The following is a 10,282-nucleotide window of genomic DNA, read 5'->3' as shown; positions in this document are numbered from 1 at the left end:
CAACACATAGATGCTAAGGACAAAATGAGAGGTCAGTATAGTGTGGAATTTGGGATCCAGTAATTCAGCAGTGCAGTCTGGCCTTTACTCCCTGGAGGGAGAAGCAGCTGAGGTGCCATGGCCATGCAGCTGCTGCCACAATGGCAGCTTTAGATCCTGGCTTGCAGATTGTAGGGGGACCAAGCAACCAGTCTGAGGGGTAATCACTCTTGCTTTAACCTGCTTGGATCTGGATTGCTGTCTAGGGTGGAGGTCCTGGGGTGTGTAACCAGCTTGCATGTGGAGGCTCAGAGAGGGCACCCAACTGTAATGGGAATGCAAATTTGGAAGATCTTCCCTGCCCCTAGGCTAAAGTGCATCTGAAGTCTGGGATGGGAGGCTTGTTTTTCAGTAGATACTTCTTGATTGGCCAGTGAGTCAATAAGGTTGTTACATTCTCTGAGCCAGGAGAAGGCTATATAAGCCCTGATGTGTAGCTTTGTTTTGGGACTCACTTTGAAAAGTGTTCTGTGATTTGATCTGAATTCTGGGAAGCCGTTGTTGAGAGTCCCCTGGCTTTGAAAAACCCAGATGTTGAAACCCAGATGTTGATTTGGTATGGATGTAATGGCTGGACAGTTTGGAAATCTGTCTACTTGATCTGTTTCTGTCTTGATAATTCTGCCTGTATGCTTTGAAGTTCGGGGTGCTGACCTTTTTCTCCTGAACAAGGTAAACGATATATGTCTGACTGATTAAAGTAAGCTTGTTAACCCATTTTGAGTTGCTTTCCTTTAACAAAGCAGATCCAAGAACCTGTGGTAGCTGCAAACCCTGAGGACCCTTGGGGTGCTTGCTGCTACAAAATGGCGTCACGAACAGGATCTGCAGAGTAAAAGGAAAGTATGGGGGCTGGGATAATTGTTTGTTTCCCAGTTGTGGTGGCTGTGACTCTGTGGAGCTGTGGAGCAGGAGAGAAGAATGGCCTGCATGCGGACTTCGCTGAGCTGAGAGCAGGAATGGTGAGCTGCCTGCATCAGGACCTGGGCAGAAGCCAGGAGTGGCTGCCGCCTTCGGGAGGAGAAGGAACCCAGGAGTTTGGAATTCAGCCACCGGAAAAGATAAGAACTGAGCAGCAAAGCAGGGGCACTGAATGTGTTTCCTGGCTGCATCCCAAAGTTTGGGACCCAGGGGGAAGATGGACTTGTGACTATGGTGGGTGGGATGAAGTGCCTTGGATCCCCAGGGACCCCACCTTGTTGATTTTGTTGCCCAGCTCCCTCTCTGTGCTTGGAGGCAGGGGCTGGAGCTGTGTGAGGGGAAGGATACCTCTCCCCCCTCCCCCAGAGAACTTTATTTGAACTCTTGTTTTGAATTGAGGTAACAATGCTATGTACTTAGTGTTTGTTTGGGGCCCAGTGGCCACTTTGGTAACTTTGGTTCTGTACCTTGAAAATGTGACCTGAGAGATGTTTAGTGCTAATTGAAAAGTAAATTGTCTATGCTATGGGCATGAAAGATCTTGGGGCCGAATGTAATGGGAATGCAAATTTGGAAGATCTTCCCTGCCCCTAGGCTAAAGTGCACCTGAAGTCTGGGGTGGGAGGCTTGTTTTTCAGTAGATACTTCTTGATTGGCCAGTGAGTCAATAAGGTTGTTACATTCTCTGAGCCAGGAGAAGGCTATATAAGCCCTGATGTGTAGCTTTGTTTTGGGACTCACTTTGAGAAGTGTTCTGTGATTTGATCTGAATTCTGGGAAGCCGTTGTTGAGAGTCTCCTGGCTTTGAAAAACCCAGATGTGGAAACCCAGATGTTGACTGGGTATGGATGTAATGGCTGGACAGTTTGGAAATCTGTCTACTTGATCTGTTTCTGTCTTGATAATTCTGCCTGTATGCTTTGAAGTTCGGGGTGCTGACCTTTTTCCTCTGAACAAGGTAAACGATATATGTCTGACTGATTAAAGTAAGCTTGTTAACCCATTTTGAGATGCTTTCCTTTAACAAAGGAGATCCAAGAACCTGTGGTAGCTGCAAACCCTGAGGACCCTTGGGGTGCTTGCTGCTACACCAACTAACAGCTCCTGCAGCTGAGAAAACCCCAGCTATTGGGACAGAGCTCCTCTGTCTGGTAGCAGAGTCCTACTGTGGCAAAAAGCTCAAAAGTCAAGTATTTGAGTGGCAACATGAACAAGCAAAGGAAGCAAAACAAGCAGAGGAATCCAACTTTACATTTTACAACCTATTTTGGGTACAAAAAGGATCAAAGCATGGCACAGAAGGAAGACAATGAAATCATAACTCCTGCACCAAAAGCTTCCAAGAAAAATACAAGCTGGTTACAGGCCACAGAGGACCTTAAGAAGGATTTTGAAAACCAAATAAGAGAAGTGGAGGAAAAATTGGGAAGAGAAATGAGAATGATGTAAGAAAATTATGAAATGAGAGTCAACAACCTGACTGAAGAAAATAACACCTTAAAAAATAGACTAAATCAAATGGCAAAAGAGGCTCAAAAAAGGCAATGAGGAGAAGAATGCCTTAAAAAGCCGAATTTGCCAGATGGAAAAAGAATATAAAAAGCTCACTGAAGAGAATCATTTCTTCAGAATTAGACTGGAACAAATGGAAGCTAGTGACTTTATGGGGAATCAAGATACTATTAAACAGATCCAAACAAATGAAAAAAATAGAGGGCAATGTGAAATATCTCATTGAAAAAACCACCAACCTGGAAAATAGATCCAGGAGAGATAATTTAAATATTATTAGACTACCTGAAAGCCATGATCAAAAAAGAACCTAGAAATCATCCTTGAAGAAATTCTCAAGGAAAATTGTCCCAATGTGTTAGAACCAGAGGGCAAAATAGAGGTTGAAAGAATCCACCAATCCCCTCTTGAAAAAGATCCCCAAAAGAAAACTCCTATGATTATTATATCCAGTTTTCAGCATTCCCAGATCAAGGACAAAATATTACAAGTGGCCAGGAAGAAACAATTTCAATATTGTGGAAACACAATCAGGATAACACAGGATCTGGCAGCTTCTACACTGAGGGATCAAAGGGCTTGGAAAATGATATTCCGATGGTTAAAGGAGCTGAGATTAAAACCAAGAATCACCTACCCAGCAAAATTGAGTATCATGTTTCAGGGGAAAATATGGTCATTCAATGGAATAGAGGACTTTCAAGCATTCTTGATGAAAAAAAAACATAGTTGAATAGAAAATTTGATATTCAGATACAAGAAAAAAGAGAAGCATGAAAAGGTAAACAGGGAAAGGAAATCATAAGGAATTTATCAAAGCTGAATTATTTACATTCCTACATGGAAAAACAATAATTGTAACTTATGAAACTTTTCTCAGTATAAGAATAGTTGAAGGGAATAGAAATGAATATATACGTATATAAATGTACAGACATACATATGTCTATATAGGAGGGTATATGGGCATATGAATACATATGTGAGTGTGTGCATATATGTGCACAGGTATACATAGACAGAGGGCACAGGACCAATTTAATAGGAAGGGATGAAACTTAAAATGTGAAATTAAGAGGTGAGAGACGAATATAATGGGAGGAGATGGGGAGACATAGAATGGGGGCAAACTATTTCATAGGAGAGGCAAGGGAAAACAGTTACAATGGAGGGGAAGAACAGGAAGGCAAAATGGGTCAACCTTACTCTCGGTGAATTTGGCTTAGGGAGGGAATGACAAACACACTAAATAGGATATCTCACCCTGAAGTGCCCATCAAAAATTATACACCAAAGCCCCCTAAAACTGCCAGAAGTGGCCCCTACCAGGGTCCCTGGAAACCATCTAATAGGCCATAATAGTGAAGGAACGTTTCACCTGTGTTGCTAGAAATATACCCTAGATACAAGTCTGTTATTGTTAGCCCAGAAACAAGTCTGTTCTTGTTAGGTATCCAAGACTTTACTAGAAATGGTACCCCCCCTTGGAACCACATTTTGTTGATTAGCAACACCTAGCTGTATAAAAGTATACCTTTCAGAAGATTCAATGCTGTCTTCCTTATTAGGGAGGCAGTCACCACGGTTAATAAAAACTCCTATCAAATTATAATTAGCTTTGCTGTCCTGTTTCTTTGTTGTCCACTACAACCCTACAGGAGATTAGGGGGGAAGGGGATGACAGGGGAGATGATAGAACATAGGGCAGGCTGGGGAGGAAGGAAGTTGGAAGCACAAACTTTTGAAAAGGGACAGGATCAAGTAGAGAATAGAACAAGTGGGAGGTGGGATAGGATGGAGGGAAATATAGTCTTTTACAATATATCCACTATGGAAATGTTTTGCATAGCTACACATGTACAATCTATATTGAATTGCTTATCTTCCCAGTAAGGGTGGGTGACAAGGGAGGAAGAGAATGAATCTGGAATTCAAAGTTTTAAAATCAAATGTTATATATATACTTTATTAATATTATTTTACATGTAACTTGGAAATAAGATATACAGGCACTGGGGCATAGAGATCCACTGTGTCCTACTGGACAATTGGAGGGGGAATGGGGGAAGATATGGGAGAGAACAGATTGGAGGAGGGGATATCCAGTGGGATTGCTGTTTTGAGGTGGTGGGTAGGAGAAAAACGGGGACAAAATTTGCAACTCAAAATCTTGCAGAAATGAATGATATAAATTAGAAGTTAATAAAGCATTTGATAAAGTAAAAAAAAGAGTAATCTTAAGTGTCTTAATAAAGTTAAACTATTTATATTTTTATATGAGAAGGTGAGACATATAAGAACTTTTATCATTATTAGAACAGTTAAGTTTATATAGGTGTGAGTCAGTTATGTTGGATGATTATCGCCCCCCCCCCCCAAAAAAAACATGGTTGGGAAAAAGGGATGCACTGGGATATGGGAAAAGGGAGAAATAGAATGAGGAAAAATCTTCTCTCATAAAATAGGCACATAAGGAAGAGCTTTTACAGTGTAGGGGAAAATGGTTACAGTGGTAGGAAATGCTTGAACTTCACACTTATTGGGATTGGTTCAAAGAGGGAATATATATGCATGTCTATGTATATATGTGTATATACACATACATATGTGTGTGTCTGTGTATGTATGTGTGTATACACACACATTCAGTTGCATATATTAATGTACTTACCCAATAGGGAAATAGGAGGGGAAGGAGATAAGTGAGTGTCAGGGGGTTATGAAAGAGACGGAGACATTAAGGGAGGCATTGATTAGAAGCAAAATATATTTTTGAGAAGAGACAGGCTAAAAAGAGAAAGGAAACAAAGAAAAATAGGATAGAGGGAAAAGCACAGCAATCACAACAGCGAATGTGAATAGAATGAGTTCAACCCTATAATGGGAGGAGGTAGCAGAACGGATTAGACACAAGAATCCAACAACGTATTGTACACAAAAGGCATACTTGAAACAGAAGGACACACACGGAATTAAAATAAAGGACTAGAGCAGAGTCTAGACTTTGACTGACTTAAAAAAAAGAGAGATAGGGTAGCAATAATGATTTCAGACAAAGCAAAAGCAAAAATTAGAAGAGATAATCAGGGAAACTACATTTTACAAAAAGGTGCTATAGACTGAAGTAATATTAAGCACTTTTACAGCAAATTTCTCTGATCAAAGCTTTATTCCTCAAATATATACAAGTATAAAATGGAGTCAGATTTATAAAAATATATATATATAAATTTATATATGTAATATATATATATTAATACATAAAAATAAATATATAAAAACAAAAGCCAGTGACCAGTTGATAAGGATATAAAAGGCCAAAGGATATAAAAAAGCAACTAGACACTACTACATTAGAAAAAGAAATCAAAGTTATTTAGTCATATGAAAACATGTTCTAAATCACTATTGATAAGAAAAAGGTAAATTAAAGCAACTTGGAGGTACTACCTTTTACCTATCACAAATGACAAATTATAGAAAGGGGGAGGGAAAAATAGTTACCCTAATGAATTGTTGGTGGAGGTATTAAACTGGTCCAATCATTCTGGAGAACAATTTTGAACTAGGCCCAAAAAAGCTATAAAACTATGCATGCCCTTTGAAGCAGCAGTATCACTACTAGGTCTGTTTCCCAAAAGAATTTAAAAGAAAAATGAAAAAAGACCTATGTGTACAAAAATATTGATAGCAATCCTTTCTGTGAAGGCAAAGCATTGGACATTGAGGGGAATGCTCATAAACTGGGGAATGGCTGAATAAGTGTTGACACTGGATTGTGTCTCAGTTTTGCGTGTGAAATGATGAGGGGAGTGGTTTCAGAAAAATGCTACAAGACCTATATGAACTGATGCAAACTTAAGTGAGAAGAATGAGGAGATCACTGTGCACTGCAACATCAATGTTGTTATGATGATCAACTTTGAAAGACTTGGCTACTCTGATCAATACAATGATTCAAGACAATTCCAAAGGACAAAGGATGAAAAAATGCCATCTACCTCCAGAGAGAGAATTGATGAACTCATTTTATTTTTCTTGCTTTTTTTGAAATATTGCTAATATGGAAATACATCATATGATTTCACATGTATAAATGATATCATTTTGTTTGCCTTCTCAATGGGTGGGGAAAGGGGTGGGAGGGAGAGAGAGAATTTGGAATTCAAAATAATAAAAAAAGAATGTTTAAAATAAATAAATGTGTTATTTGCCTGCGTTTTAAAAGAAAATGGACTGAGGCTACTATCTAGTTGGAAAGGCCTAGTTGAAAAAAATTAACTGGGCAATTTGCCCAGCAGCAGGTTTGGGAATCTTCCTCTCCCCATTCTCTCTTCTCTTCCCCTCTCCCCCGTCACTCCTATTATCCTGATAATTACCTCAGTCTTCCTCTTTAGGCCTGGCTTTGTGGGATAGCTAGTCTCTGGTGGATACCGCTGTTCAGTTTGTGTGAATTTCAGGTGGGGGAGTTTTTCTTCAACTAAACTAATTCTCTGGTTCTCTGCCTTTCCTGTGCCATCGTCTGACCCAGGGAAGTTGTGCCTGTTCTGTTAAAAACGGTGCAAATAGAAAGTCATTAGCCAAAGGTCAGCTCAGTACTCTCTTCCCTCTCATTTTTTAAAATTCTGTCTGGCTACTTGTGGCTGTGACTTAAAATGCTCATCAGATTCCATTCGATTCTCCACTCTAAGGTCTTTATAAAAACCAGAACTTCAATGGATTATGAAATCAAAGGGCAGAAATCAGTCATTGAAGAAAGGGCAACTTCTAAAGTGAGTAACAGGGCAGTAAGTTTGAGTGTCTGGTCTTTTAAGCCAGGGCTTCTGAAATTGGACCTCTCCAATTCATTCAGTTAAGAAGCATATTTAATTCTGATTTCTCTTTCATGAAACTTTAAATGTATATACATATAACATTTTACCTATTTCTTAAGGTAGTAATGTCTCTGAGCAAGGAGAGGACAGGTTAGATTGCCTTTGGGAAGTCACAGTGCTTTTCATGATCTCAGACTTCTCCCTGAAAAACAATACCAAAATACATCAAGTGATGCTATATGGCTGAAAATTATGCAAGATTAGTGACATTAGAGAAATAAAACTTGAGGGTCAGCCAAAGGGCAATAGAACATTACATGGTAGACCTGAATAAGTTTGCTAAAAGATATGACTAAAGATTAATCAAGTAGGAGAAATTGTATAAAATAAACTGTCGTAATCACATATGAATGGAATAGGAAATGGGCTGGTCATATAGTGAGAGCAGGGAATAACCCACAAGATTCACTGATGGTCAGTGCCAAGAGGTCCAAAAGAAGACTCCTATGATTTTGAGTAGGAATTCTCAATAGGATTTGTGTGGGCATGGACTAAAGTTACAAAGGATGAGAAAGCAAAGGCAGGTTTTGATAAGAGATAAGATAAGAGCCTATATTTAATAAAATATTGAAGATGTGATGTTTATCTCCATTTCCAGGATGGAATTCTATTTACTTGATGGAGAACAGAGGTAGATGACCTCCTATCTAAGGTCTGGTTTGCATCCTACCTTTCCCCCTTATCCCTTTATTCTTTCGAGGGGCAAATGATTTCCCTTCTTACTGAGTATCAGTCAGTCAACAAACATTTAAGTGCTGACCATGTCCAACTATTGGAGATACAAAGATAAAGATGAAATAGTCCTTGTGTCCAATGAGTTTATAGTCAATTGAGGAAGAATGTAAGTACATATGTCTATATATGTAATGAAATCAAGATTTTTTTTGGAAGGCACTAGTTAACCTATTAATATAGGGGAAGAGATGTAGGGGTCAGGAAAGGCTTCATGTAGAAAGTAGCACATGAGCTGAATTCTGAAGAAGGTTTAGAGGTTTTTCAGGGCTGAAGTGAGGAGCAACTGCATTTCAATAAAGTAATAACAACAGCAAAGGTATGGAGAGAGTAAATGGAGTACATCCTAACTCAATGGATTCTTGCTATGAAATATATTGGAAATTAAGCTATGAGATCCATTGGAAATTAAACCAGAATCAGCCTTTCCATCTCCCATTTCCCATTTCTCTTTAACCCTCACTCCTCACCCTAGCATAAGGAGTGTCCTGCTGCATTGCTGTTCACATAGCTTGGATGAGATGGTGGTCAACAGCTCTAATTCTCTCAGAAACATGGAAGACCACCAGTCTTACCATAAGCCCTGCCAATGCCTCCTAAGGTTCTCCATGCCTTACCATCTACCCTACATCTATTCCTTGCAGTCTGCCAGTATTTTCATCTGACCTACATATGCAACCTAGGCAACCTTGGGCCTTGCCATCTGGCCAGCAACTTTGCTGAGCCCTTCCATGGCAGCTGGACTTTTTTTTTTATCTTATTATCTCTCTCAATTAGAGAGTGAGCTCCTCAAATTTAGGGACTGCTTTGATTATTTTATTTTTCTGTTTGTATCCCAGTGCTGAATATAGTGCCTTGCATATAATAAGCACTTAATAAATGAATTTCAATTCATTCATCATATACTACCCTAAGAGATTTTAAAGCAGCATTGTTAGTGTTTCTCTCTAGTCACCTCCATACCTACCCTCTGCTCACTGCTCCCTGCTCCCTGCCTCCTGTCAATGTGGTAAGTTTTTTGAAGGCAATGACTGTCTTTAGCCTCTTTTTGGATTCCCAACATTTAGCACAGATCCAGGCACATAGTAGGTGCTTAATCAATATTGGTTAATTGATTGATTGGTCACAGAGGGAAACTATGATGGATCACATGTTTAGTTTCTTTATTTTCTATTCCTATTGTATGAGGTTATGTGGGGGGATATAGTATGAGTTAAGACTATTAGCTCAGACACTTACTAGCTGTGTCTGGGCAAGTCACTTAACCTCTAGTTGTCTCAGTTGCCCCATCAGTTAAAGGGGTATAATGATAGCATCTTCCTCCCAGCATTACAGGGTATTTTAGCATTTGTAAAGTGCTTAGCAAAGTTCTTGACACATAGTAGGCACTATATAGATGTTAGCCATTATAAGCAATGTGAGTTAAGACTGTAAAGATTCAGATTGTGGAGGTCACTGGATGCCAACTTAAAGAATGTGAAATTTATTTACCTGGCAATGGAGAGCCACTGAGGGGTTTTAAACAGAGAAAAGGCATGATGAAAGATAAATCTGGTTTTATGTGAAGACTGTGTTCAGAAGGAAATACTATCAATCTGGAGAATAGAAATTGGATGGGAGACTTGCAATAATATAACAGAGAGGCAATGAAGGCCCAAACTGCCATATTAGCCCTGGAAATGGAAATGCAAGAGAAATGTTATGTTTTAAATCATCAGGAACTGGTAATTGCTTGGATATGGGGAATGTGGGAAAGGGAAGAGTTAAAGATAATCATAAGAATGATGGGGCCACTAAGAGAGAAGCCTATAGAAGGGAGGCATGTGGTGTCAGTCTGTCCACTAGTATTTCTTAAGCACCTGCTGTGTAAGCACTGTGCTAAGTGCTGGTGTCATAGAATTTATACGGAACTTAAAATCAGAAATTTGGGTTCCTTTCTTAACTCCACTACTTATTAGCTATGTGATGTGACTTCTCTTGTCCTTAATTTCCTCATTTACAAAAAGCAGATAAAAGCTCAAAGATCCAATATGATTCAAATATTTGTAAAAATTATACAGCACTATAAAAACGACTTATTATTCTTGTGTGTTCTAGTGTTTGGGGGACTATGTCTTTTGCATTGCATGACTTATGGCCAGAAGATCCAGGAAAACATTCATTTTACCACACAAGGGTGTAGGTGAGCCTAGATTGTCCATCCT

The sequence above is a fragment of the Petaurus breviceps genome, unplaced genomic scaffold, assembly GCF_028583685.1.
Source record: "Petaurus breviceps papuanus isolate PSGF00001 unplaced genomic scaffold, PetGlider_PUasm1.0 37, whole genome shotgun sequence".
NCBI classification, from domain to species: domain Eukaryota; kingdom Metazoa; phylum Chordata; class Mammalia; order Diprotodontia; family Petauridae; genus Petaurus; species Petaurus breviceps.
This window is presented reverse-complemented; position numbering follows the sequence as displayed.